The 13,106-nt window shown below is 39.8% G+C and overlaps 1 protein-coding gene across 1 annotated transcript in view; it reads right to left on the bottom strand.

The window, feature by feature from the left end:
• The window catches only part of LOC136856797 (protein bric-a-brac 2), a 673,104-nt gene extending 665,230 nt beyond the window's left edge, over positions 1-7,874 (bottom strand). The window contains exon 1 of the mRNA XM_068224964.1: positions 7,841-7,874. The gene's annotated coding sequence lies outside the window, so the exon portion shown is untranslated. The remainder of the gene's footprint in view (positions 1-7,840) is intronic.
• Positions 7,875-13,106: the final 5,232 nt, after the last annotated feature.

Here is a 13,106-nt window from a genome sequence, read left to right as displayed (position 1 = left end):
TTAGCAATTTTCTTGAATATAAAAACCAATATAACATCAGCAACATTAAATTGTTTACAGAAATTTCCGGTTATAACAGATGCTAGATGACTGTCAGTAAGTTCAGTTTGTGAAATAATCTGCTATGATATTAAACAACTGAACATCAACCTTTCTTTGCACCGCCCCCCCCCCACCTTGCGGGCGCTCATGTTGATATGGTTTAAAATTCTTAAATGTCAAAATTCTCAGGTACTACAGTATAGCTGTGATACTTCTGTTCAGTAGAAAGAAAGCCCAAATAGCTTAAATACAGGAGAAATGCGTGATAAAAGAGGATGGTTGTGAGTAAGTAACACAAAATCAATTTACTGTTCGTGTTAAGTCTTCAAACAACGTACTTTAAGATTGAGGGCGTGTATATTTCTGTAAATTTTGTGTAAATAGCCAGAACTTAAGCATAATTTGGATGAAAACATTCTCTCGTACGAAGCAAATGAGTGAGTTCTTAGGCCTACAAGTAATCATGAATATGTTTCTCCGTAATGGTAGTGAATTTTTCCGAGTTTGGTAGTAATGAAAACAGGAACGTTAGTAACATCAGATGATGTTCCCCTCCATTAACAAAGCAGACTCCCGGAATCTCTGTAAATATGAATGTGTCGATACCAGATCAACTTTTCTTCGATAAGGGGAAGAGAGACTATTTTTGTAACTTTTTAATTGTTGTTTTTTGTACAAGTCAGTCATTTATCGTCGATGTTCCTCGAAATAAAGGTCTTGCAAATTGAGATGAACGTCTACATACATGTTTTCGGTACATTTTCGGGAACTTCACACTGTTAGGACTTGAAGTAAACCGTTTCCGCGGGGTTGGAGGACGGATGCATCGGAGCTTAGCAATACGAATTTAGATGTGTCTATTACACTTAGTGCAACTGACTGGGAGTCACATAGCAGAACCACCAACATAATTCAGCACGAGCCGCCACTGGTAGGAGGTGTAGTAATGGTATGGGGATGCATGGCAGCTTCAGGGGTAGGAGAACTAGATTTCATTGATGGAATTATGGACAGATTTGGTTACCTGAATGTAATGAAGGAAAATTAGCAGAAGAGTGTTGACAAACTGGGCACTGGGGACAATTCTTATTTCCAGCAAGATAATGACTCCAAACATACTGCGGAAACTGTCCGTCTCTGGCTGCTCTATCATACACCACACACACTAAAAACACCAGTTCAGTCCCCAGACCTCAGTCCAATCGAGCATTTGTGGAACGAGCTGGGGAAAAGATTAAGGAATCATGACATTACCAGCAAACAAAGGTTAAAAGAACTGTTACTGCAAGAATGGAACGCATCTGGTTCTGAAATAACAAGGAAACTGGTATATTCCATGCCAAAACGGCTTACACAAGTCATCCATAAACAAAGGAATGCATACCAAGTATTAAGAAACGATTTGGTGGAGGTGTTACTTATTGAAACTACATATACTGTATTTGTTTTTGTATGACTACTTATGTCCTACGTAAAAATGATATTCCAATGAGTTGTATTTTTTTATTTAGTAAGGATTCATTTTGTGTTGATTTTCTGCATGTATATGTTTACGTCGACATGTTAATAAACAGATGTTCATTACTTAAATATGTTCTCTTGTATAATTGAATCTGATAAAATGTTGTTTCTATTTAGTCCCATCTGTATGAATACTTATGTCCCACATTGTAGGTATTTCAACACAACATACTTTATGTTCCGCTGTCTGTATTTATACGACACTAATAAAAGGCCCAAGCAAAACACTTTAGACAAGAATAACTTGGTCTGCGATAATGTGAAATGGAATATGTTAATGAAGATTACGGCTAGTGTTGATCTACATTTTAGACGAATAGTACACAAACTATATAAAAAATAAAGAGGCATCATAAACATAAATGGTGAAGTACAGGTGGCCTACATACAGAAAAGAGTACCGTACGACAGGGATGTAATTTCTCACCAGTAGAGTTCAATCTGTAACCTGTATATTGAGATAGGCATCGAAGAATGTGAAGAGTATATGGAAGGGATAAAGATCATTGGAATAAGATTTGCTGATGACATAGCTGTTAGTGGCGTATACTGAGGGCTACCAAGGCTATCAGTGAAGTCCAAACCTCAATTGAGTCTATAACACGTTATAATGTAAGCACCTGGCATATTGTTCCATTTACAACACTTGCAAGCAGTGAGAAAAAACGTCGCACGTATTCTGAGAGCAAGGCACCGAGGAATGATATTGCAGCCCAGACTCTCGTCCCTCTCCCCTAGACTCACCTCGTGCGACTTGCTGCTGTGGGAAAAATGTCGCACGTATTTCTGAGAGCAAGGCATCGGGGATTGATCTTGCAGCCCAGACTCTCGTCCCTCTCCCCTAGACTCACCTCGTGCGACTTGCTGCTGTATGTCGGTTAGGAGCGGGAACCGGGGGAATAGGTGTGCTAGGCTTCGGTCTGTCAGAACGCCACTGCTATCAACTATGCGTTACTTATCACTCATCATATATACTTCCTCACTTCATACTTCTGACTTATTCCATTGTAGCCACCTAATACAAGGAATGATAAAAAAGGCAATGGTATGTAAACCATGTTGTCTGTTATATAATTATTTTTAATTTTTTTTAAAATATTAAACAATCTTTTTTCCTTCTTTCTTAATCCGTTTAACCTCCAGGGTTGGTTTTTCGCCTCGGACCCAGCGAGGGATCCCACCTCTACCGCCTCAAGGGCAGTGTCCTGGAGCGTGAGACTTTCGGTTGGGGGTATACAAGTGGGCGTTCTCACCTGCTATGCTGAACAGGGACCTTGTGAGGGAATTAGAAGATTGGAACGGATAGAAAAGGAAAAGGGGAGAAAGCGGCCGTGGCCTTAAATTAAGTATCTTCTCAGCATTTGCCTGGGGGAGAAGTGGGAAACCACGGAAAACCACTTCGAGGATGACTGAAGTCGGAATCGAACCCAATTAAATTAGTAGGAATACGCAGAACCTAGACATCTTCGTATCGTTTCCTTCCTTCTGTCATGATATTTCTCATATAAATTTTCCTACTTGTTCTTTCCTGTTTCTTATGTCGTTTATGTAAATATGTGTTATATAGGATTGTACCGTACAACTTTTATTGTGTATATTCGTGTACTTTGTATATATATATATATCATTTTATATTAATATCTACCGGGCGAGTTGGCCGTGCGCGTAGAGGCGCTCGACTGTGAGCTTGCGTCCGGGAGATAAGGGGTTCGAATCCTACTGTCGGCAGCCCTGAAAATGGTTTTCCGTGGTTTCCCATTTTCACACCAGGCAAATGCTGGGGCTGTACCTTAATTAAGGCCATGGCCGCTTCCTTCCAACTCCTAGGCCTTTCCTATCCCATCGTCGCCATAAGACCTGTCTGTGTTGGTGCGACGTAAAGCCCCTAGCAAAAAAAAAAAAAAAAAGATTAATATCTATTGTACATAGCTCGGATCTTTGTAATTCGGCGTTATGCTGTTGCTGATCCTGAATAAATAAATTTAAAAATGCCATTCAGCGCCACAAGTATAGTACGCTCAATAGTGCTGAATGGGAACTAGGGCTCAAGAAAAAGTTCGCGTACTATAGTGGAGACTCGCACAGCAGCGTGTAGAAGCGTGATCACTCTGATGGCACAGAACCTTAGATGCGCACATTTGTAATTGTTCCTTCGGTGAACGTTTCATTGTATAGAATTGAATCAAAATGTCGCAAAACTATTATTATTATTACAGTTAAGATGCTAAACTGTCAGCCTTTACTTTTCTGTCGAAATCCGCTCGGAGAGCACCAAAACTTATCGTTTTGTAGCTATTTTCATTCAATTTTGATGTCTACCCCGCATTATATTCCCCAGACCACCGGTACATTTTGTCTATAACTCCCCCCCCCCCCCCGCCACTTCTAATTCCCAATCGTTGCTACTGGGCAGATCTGCTAAAATGAAATGCAATCTTTCAGATTTAGTTTTCTCTTTAGTTGGTTGGAATCGAACCCGTGATCATGGGTCGAACACCACCACTGATCTCCCGAGGAAGCTAATCAACCAGTGAACGATGGGTACAACCGCTGTAAAATTCAACATGTTTATTTAATGATAATAATAATAATAATAATAATAATAATAATAATAATAATAAATGTATATGCTTTGTGGTGACCTAATGAGAATAAAATGAATGGCGAAGACGTCATAAACACTCAGTCCTCAAGCCAGGGGAATTAACAGTATGAGGGGTTGATTCTGAAAATTGAACCGGGGCCATAGGACCAAAGGCAAGCATTCTATCCATTTAGCCACAAAGCCGGACTTTAATTTGCTAAACCTTAGGCTACAATATCTACTGATCAGAAGTTGAGCATTGGCAGTAGCAGAGGCCAGGGCAGTAGCTTGTGAAGCAGCCTTGACAACACAGCAGGCTACTCAGTTGGTTATGGGCTGCAGCTCAAAACGCTTAAGGTTTGACGTTCACTAAACCAACGATCGAAAAGAGGTAACCTAAGTCTAGTGGTAGCCCACGTTCTGATCCCAGCATACGCCACTGATAGCTGTCATTGAGGGGAACGAAGAGCAACTCAAAAAGCGTTAGCAAGACTGAAAAATATATTGAGAGAGAAGTATAAGCTGAAAATTAATACAAAGAAGACTGAAAAATGGTATACAACCAACAACATATTGCAGTTGACATTAGACCATTCCGACAGTCCGGCCCCGCGGTGTAGAGGGCAACGCGTCCGCCCGTCACCCGGCGGCTTGGGTTCGATTCCCGGCGAGGTCAGGGGATTTTAATTGTAATGATTAAGATCCCTGGCCTGGGGACTGGGTGTTTGTGACGTCCTTAATCTTCCTTTCCTCGCACACAACATTCCACACTACCGCCATTCCAATTACACGCAGGTTCATACAATATGGTGCCAGTACGGGCAAACGATCCACATGGGCTGGATTTTTTTTTTAAAAAGATCACTCAGACAAGTAAATGCTTTTACCTACTTAGGAAGTAAAATCACTTCAGATGGCAAAAGTTCAGCCGACATAAAGAGCAGAATTGTACAGACAAATGAATATTACAAGAAAAAGGCGCTGCTTACATCAAGGAATCTAAATGTGGAGATGAACAAGAACAACAACTTGGTCTGGAATGTAAATAATTGCATGATAGTGCAAAATATATTTTAAAAATGAAAACCAAAACAAATCTAATCGAAATTAAAATTTTCAATTATTTCTTCAGTACATTTGTTAACTATATTCATAGAGAAAGATTTAAGGACGGTACAGTTTTATGGGATTAATTCCATTGATTTATTTTTCCAAATTCTTGATTTTATAATTGTTTAAATTTTCGAAAACCCGAATGTGCTGTTTAAATTTGTACGGCCTTGGATAAGACAATATGGAAGTTGCTGAGGTTATATGTTGTGCTGAGCAAATACACTCGGGGCACGACTAATGCGTCAGTGTTTTATGAAAAGTGCTACTCATACGATCAGTTAGGCTGCAATAGCACTTTCTGGCCCAGTGACGAAAGTAATGGCAAACTACCTCACTCATCCTGCCTAGTAGGCCTACACATCATTTAGGCACCACCGTCAGTTTTTGGGATTTCCCTATAACTCCAACCTATGGTTATACTATTTGAGGATTCAACCAGCCTCCCGGTGATGACCTAAAAGAGATTCTCTACTGCGATTTTTCTCATTTTTACGGCCCTGCTGGTCAGTTAAAGGTAAGGTTATACTTTTAAAAGCATTGTACAGTATAAACACACAAAGACAATTTAAAGTCCATAGGTTAAATTCTTCCAGTTATAAGGCAGTGAAAACGGGCAGGCAGTCGAATGGTACTGTTATTCGTATTATACCACTAAGCATGGGAAGTTTAACGTCTCGTGTAAGCCGAAATGGATACACACAGACGGCCTCCGAAGCTGATGGCTTTTGTCCCCTTCGGGAAGAATCCAAGAAAAAGGTGGAGCGACGGAAAGCGTGAAGACATGAAACAGAGTGGCACTGAGAACGACTGACGGGAGAGCACAATGGATACTGCACGACACAGAGGAGATGTGTAGCTGTATGCATTCCACTAGGCGTGATCACGATAGGATGATACTCCCTCCCTCCGCATGGCACTACAGCCCTTGAGGGGCCTTGGCCTACCAAGCGACCGCTGCTCAGCCCGAAGGCCTGCAGATTACGAGGTGTCGTGTGGTCAGCACGACGAATCCTCTCGCCGTTATTCTTGGCTTTCTAGACGGGGATAGGATGATACTATGAACATTAATTACAGTTCTTGGTTATAATTATAATGCACTAAGCGAACAGCGCATGCATGAACTATTTTGTACAATCAGCCCGAAGGCTAATTAAATCCACTATCAAGAGTGACTGAACGGGAGTACTAAGGAAATAAGGAGTGAATTAGTCTCATGTTGATTTCCTCGCTAAGTTAGAAGGTGCTATAACATATCAGTCTGTCAAGCACACTGTATACACAAAACTATTCTTTCACACCATTCATCACAGGATCAGGGACTGCATATGAACAGAAGTGTAATTCAATTCGACATGCACTGAAAATGAAACGGCGTATGGCTTTTAGTGCCAGGAGTGTTCGAGGATATGTTCGGCTCGCCAGGTGCAGGTCTTTTGATTTGACTCCCGTAGGCGACCTGCGCGTCGTGATGAGGATGAAATAATGATGAAGAAGACAACACATACACCCACCCCCATCCCAGCGAAATTAACCAATGATGGTTAAGATTCCCGACCCTGCCGGGAATCGAACCCGGGACCCCTGTGATCAAAGACTAGCACGCTAACCATTTAGCCATGGAACCGGACTCGACATGCACTAATGATACAGAACATGTCCGACAATGAATGAGAACAAACGAAGTTGAAAAAAAACCACTCGTCGCGTTTCGGTAGACTCAAGGACAGAACAAACCCAGAACTGACACAAGAGTTTCACCTATATAAGAAACCATTCGAGGAGTTTGCAATTAGTTTCTCAGCGTATACAAAGGAAAGAGTGAACGCAAATACAATAAAGGGTATTATGATTCCAACAGCTGTCAGTGATGAGTCTTCTGTGTAAAGGTACGAAGGTTCGAATTTCGTTGGTAAACTCTACTTTTTGTATTCTTTAGTGAGTCTGTACGAAAGAAAGAAAATTTCCAAATGATGTTCCTCCCGGAAAAATATGGAAATCAGCATAAAGATAAATCGTGGAAAGCTGGGCACAGTTCTTGAAATGATAAAAAAATACATTTCCGTAATTCGGCAAAATGCTTGAATTTTGTTCTTCGTGGAAAACCAGGAATAGAACAGTACCGGTACAGAGAACGCAGATAGCCGAACTGTGATAAACAGCGGAGGGAAGCTGACTGAATATGATATGTACCTGAGAAATTCCACACCTTCAGGTTATGTCTCTTGCTGAGGATGTGCTCCTTCATACGGTCCGTGCGTCGATCCACCTCCACCAGACAGAAGCGGCAACGCATGAATACGACATTCTGTCCCTCGGCGCCGCGCGGCCCAACACACGGTCTCCTGGCAAGCTCAAAAATATCTGGATGAAGTGCTACATAGTCTGCGATAGTTTTTCGACGTCTACCCATTCTCGTGAGAAAAAAAAAACCTCAAATGCTCTCCAGTTTTAGATTTCAGATAAAATCATCTAAAACCGTATTTGCTATACATTCGTTAACACAGTGATGATATAATTAATAATAAACCATAAAAATACACATTTACGATTGAGTTTAAGGTATGATAAAGACTACTGTACCGTGTACAATACCAACACGCTGTTCCCTCAGTTACGTCTCATATGAGCTAATGCGCTTAACACTATTGGAATCAAAATTTAAAATTTGTGTCATTTGGCGCTCGCCACCATAATGAGAAAACCCAATACTACTGCTACTCAGAAGGGGATCTCACTAAAAATACACACTTCCCACAAATAATTTACTCTCGGAATATAACGTCTGGAATTAGTTACAAGATTTAATAACACGAAAAATACACTTTTTTTTTCCTGACAAACAAATGCTCACTCCCAAGGATGCTTCCTTGGTTTTAATTTTAAATCACAATTATGCACGTCTTATATAGAGAAGTTATTCGCATTCAACACGCGCTAACGCAACGCTGCTACACTACTACTACATCATACACTGCAGCAAACTGATAGATCCTGAAAAGCGGGGGAATATCCGGTTTCATTTCGGAGGATAAGCCAAGTGATTCCGTTTCTCCCTCTGTTACATTAATACCGATTCCCTCTCCTTTTTTCTTACACACACACACACACTCGCGCGCACGCCTGAACGCCATGTTGAGTTAAACAGCTGGTAGATTTATTAATGTTGCTAACGGATTTTCTTCCAGTGGAAATACTGACTCCGTAACACAATTGAATGTGGCATAAATGTTCACGATCATGGGGAAAGAATATAGGTTAATTCATGACGTTTAAAGCGTTAATTCTTCGAGGAAGAATTGTGTGCGATTTTCTTTTCATATTTCATTAAAAAATGTAACTAAGGCAACATTTAAATTACTTACCAGAATATTCGAGCCGGCATTCTGTCACACGAGCAAAGGTGCCAGCTGATGTCAAGTGCGCGCCAAATATAATGTCACGATCTTCATACAGTGATCGAATGTTCTTTACCATCCCATGGGTAGAATTATTCCTTTTCCCTTTGACATATTCTTGTCTCAGTAGTTTCCAGCGAAGTCGAATTTGGTCAGGTGCTCTTTGTGTATTATAATGCATATGCATTTTTGAAGACAGTAGTTCAAATATTTCTGCATTGTGACGCTTCTCGCTTATACCTCCCCTTAAATTTAATCCACGTACAAGATCGATTGAATTTTTTTTTTTTTTTTTTCCACGTGCGCTCCAGCAACACCTAATGCCACTTCCCCTTACTTTCCTTTTACCGAAGAGCATGCTATTATTTTAGATATGTATCAATATGATACGGTGATAATCCTGATAAGCAAGCAATATACTACTGCAGTTATTCGATAACCAAAGTTGTCATCACTGGCATAAAGTTGATTTCAGGCAAGCACATTCTCGTACGTCTTCGGTGTTTTTCATTTCCCTCATATGCAACACTACCACAGTGTATTTTACTGTAAAACTTTTTTTGTTTTGTTTCTATCCTTACAAGAGCACGCAACGGGCGGAACGTTTTAATTTTCTGGGGAGACTTAACTAGGTATAGTTACGACTGGTACCAGTAGGTTAATCTGTTCCGCGAATCGCAGGACCGTAGCTAAGTTAATCCGTATCAAAAGGATTATATAGTCAGCTCCTACATTTTCTTCCCACTCACTGACAACAGATGATGATGATAATAAGTGATAACTGTCTTAATAATATAATTATTTTCACACATACGGAAGAAAAACAATACATACCAGCGTTTGCCTGGTGTGAAAATGGGAAACCACGGAAAATCATCTTCAGGGCTCCCGACGTTTTTACAGTTGGATGCCCTTCCTGTCACCAATCTCAGTTGAGCTAAACCTATCTACTAAAGCTACATCTTTGGTGGCAAGGAATCATCTTATAAGTAGGCCTATCACTAGTGTGTTTCATTCTAACACTCTTTCTGTTTTTTTAATGCAGACACAGACATACGGTGTCTCTGTGCTGGTTCCTTTCATTAAATATATGGTATACTGGTATGGAGTTAACAGAATGCCCAACGGAGTCATTGTTAAGAACCTCCTTTTTTCCAGCTCCGAAATTCTTTACCTATGTGGATTAGCGGTGAGAATCCATCACTAGTGATGTTTTTAGTTATTATACAAGGTTTCTGAAAGGGTCCTATGAAGTAAAGCCCACCACCATCTCAAGGAAATTTGTAGTTTCAGGTGTCTTTAAATGGTCTGACAACAGGTCTCAGGATCTTTGAGAATAATTGTGAGAGCATTACATCTTGACAGTATTTCTGAGATACCTGCAAGTTTATAATTTGAGTCTATCACTATCTCTTCTTGAAAAGTCTCATGCATTTTAATTTTCTTACTTTGGCAGAACAATGGGACTTATTTCTATCACTGATCAAGGCAGAGTATAATTTCTATCTGATGGCACAAACCTGTGCAAAACCAGTGCTGTGCTTCTGGGTGTTAAATGATGTCTTGTCACACTTATGTAGTCGCCAGGAGCCGATGTGAACGCTTTAGTAGCAACAAGCAAAGTTAACGTTCCTCCCTTCACACTCATGGTGTAGCATATGGACTTGTCCACATTCAAAACTCATTTAGTGCGCAGCTAAGGTTTTGTGCCATCGGACAGTAATCGTGCTCTGTAAGCAATTCACACAACCCCTTGCAACATAAATCCGTGGACTAACATTCTATCCGTTTTAGACCTCTGCAATGTTGGGGTCCTTTTTCATTAACAGTTCTACAGAAGACATCCAGCCATTTCCCCCACAAAAGCCCTCCTAGAAGACAAATTCAACATTCTCAGTTCAGGGAACTGAAGACTAGCAACAAAATTGCCCTTCACAACGCCAAAGCTTACCCTGCATCCTGGAGAAACGTCTGGTTTTGATCAGCCCCAAGTGATACGGATAATCCTTAACTGAATCCGGACTGGCCAAGTAAGGTGCACAGATGTCCTGCATAAGTGGGGAAAGAACCCTCCTCAAAATGTAACTTGTGGTGCTGAGAAGCAAACAGTTCAACATATAATGTGGGTGCAAAAACTGGGCTAGTTATAGGTACCGGTATTGCTGGAGGTCCAAGTGAGTCTGTGGCTGATGTTATGTGTAGTATAATTGTACAAAACTGTCATATGCTTAATAATAATAATGTTCATAAACATTAGGCAATGAATAAAATATATTATAGTTGATAGTTCTGAGAGTTAAAAGTTCCAAGTTCTTTGGACTGGGAGGGGAATTGCAGATTTTTCTGAATTTGTACCTGTGCTGTATGCTCAGAGTAGGGATTACAGACTGCCTGGTCAACTGAAGGCCATACTGTATTAGACTTCATTGTGCTCCTTTTGCCAAAGTTAGTCCTATTTTCTTAAATTTTTAGTCTTCTCATAAACAATAAATCTGTGGCTTGGTTCTAAAAGGGCCAATGTCAAAAAAACCTGTTTTTGAGCTATGAGCATTTGAAATTTTGCTTATAGTTTTCCAATTATTTTTTTCTACAACTAACTTTAAATAACTTTATACTTTCTTTGTGGAAGTCACTGTATTAAAAGCTAATTTTTTCTATCGTATTATTTAAAAATTGCCAGGTCTCTAATCTTTATTGGTAATCTAACATTATTGGCAAGGGCTTATTTAATTAAACATTAACTGTTCGTTTAGTACTTAACAGATACATTGGCCATTTTAACGTGTTGCAAGCCAGGATAAAATGCGTTTGTATCAGTAAATATCTCAATTTCAATGAAAAATGACATTGGCCCTTTTACAACCAAGCCACAGAAATAACCTTTACATCACAATTCCTAAACTACTCGCAATCCAATCCTATTACAGCCCAGATTACCTTGCCTAAACAGTACACCAATAGTACAAAGGTATTTTCCCAAGGTATCATGATCGTTACTTTCTACAACTAACTGACACCATTTTTCTAAAATGTTGACTCATATGAGACATTGGGTGGTGTGAATAAAAATGAGTATGCACTCTTTACTTGCATTCACAATGAGGTGAATAAAAACAGCCGATCGGTAGCAGTCACTCACAGCAGACCTGTGACCTTGAGCACAATCTCCAGTCTTTCAAGTAGCAGAGTGGGTGCTCCAAATTTCTGGTGATTAAAGATAAAGCAGGCACTCTTTCCGGTAAGTACCTGCTCATGTTTCCTTGAGCTAATTCAGTAGGTGACTCCAAATGATAAGAGTCAAGTTTAATAGCATGGCAGAGTTTATGGTGGTGGTTAATCGGAAAAGAAATTATATAAACTTCGCAGAGAATCATCTCAACTTGATTACAAAGTGTTATATAGGTCGCATAAGGAGCATGCTGAATGGTTAGTGGAGCATTTCCTTTGGCACTCCAAAGAAACAAGAGGTCGTCCACTAACAAACAAAGAAAAATATGAAAATCTTCTTGCGTTACATTGGTGACCTTGGGTTTCAGAGTGGAGTTGGTGAAGACATCTCGGAGCACTGTGTCAAAAACATTTTTGCAGGTTATGACATGAATAGAAATGAAAGCAGATTATTAGATAAAATTCCAACAAATGTTGCTTAGATGCAGGAAGCACAAGCTAACGTTTTAGGGTCCTCTTATGTTATCGGAGCTGTAGACTGTACTCGTGTACAAATTAAGAAGCCACACGTTCATGGGAATGAGTACATTTAAAAAAAATGCATCCCGAGCATTAATGTACAGGCCCATTGCAATGGAAAGGAAGAGTTCAACCAGTGTAGATGTATCACGTTACGTTGAGAAGAGTTTCAAAATATTCCTTCCACTTGTCCAGTGATTCCCTGGGATCTATTATGAGGTCACCTGAATTACCCAAAACACTGTTCATTTCCTTTTTCCCTCCCTTCCTAAGATTCTTTATTACTGTTGTAACTGTTCGCTCTCCTCATCTTAACACTTGGGGAGATGAAAGTTAATACCTGGGGACACATGGATATAAAATATAAACTATATGTGGCTTGCCCGCAAACTGCCATGCAAACAGAATCAATTATCATTCCATGGTTTCCCATTTCTCTATGTAATGTTTGGGTGCCAGCATTACATTTTTAAACAAAACTGTAAAGCAAAATTTATATTTACTAGCATAGAGACTTATACTTAAATCACAGGGGTAGGATTTTAAATAATTAACCGTTAAGTATCGCTTGAGAAAGAAAATTAACACAATATAAAATAAAATGAATTTATTAAACAAAAATGAGATGAATCAGAAAAGTTCCTTAAAGCTTGGAGGGATTTTAGAATTTACGTTACTGAAATTAACTGTTGCTGTTTTTATCTAATTGAGGCTCACCAATTACAGCTTCCGTTGAGGTCATCTATCTTCCGTGGTTACTCGTT

This window comes from Anabrus simplex, chromosome 1 (assembly GCF_040414725.1).
Source record: "Anabrus simplex isolate iqAnaSimp1 chromosome 1, ASM4041472v1, whole genome shotgun sequence".
Classification (NCBI taxonomy): Eukaryota; Metazoa; Arthropoda; class Insecta; order Orthoptera; family Tettigoniidae; genus Anabrus; species Anabrus simplex.
Note: the sequence above shows the minus strand (reverse complement) of the source record. Positions and strands in the feature narration are given on the sequence as shown.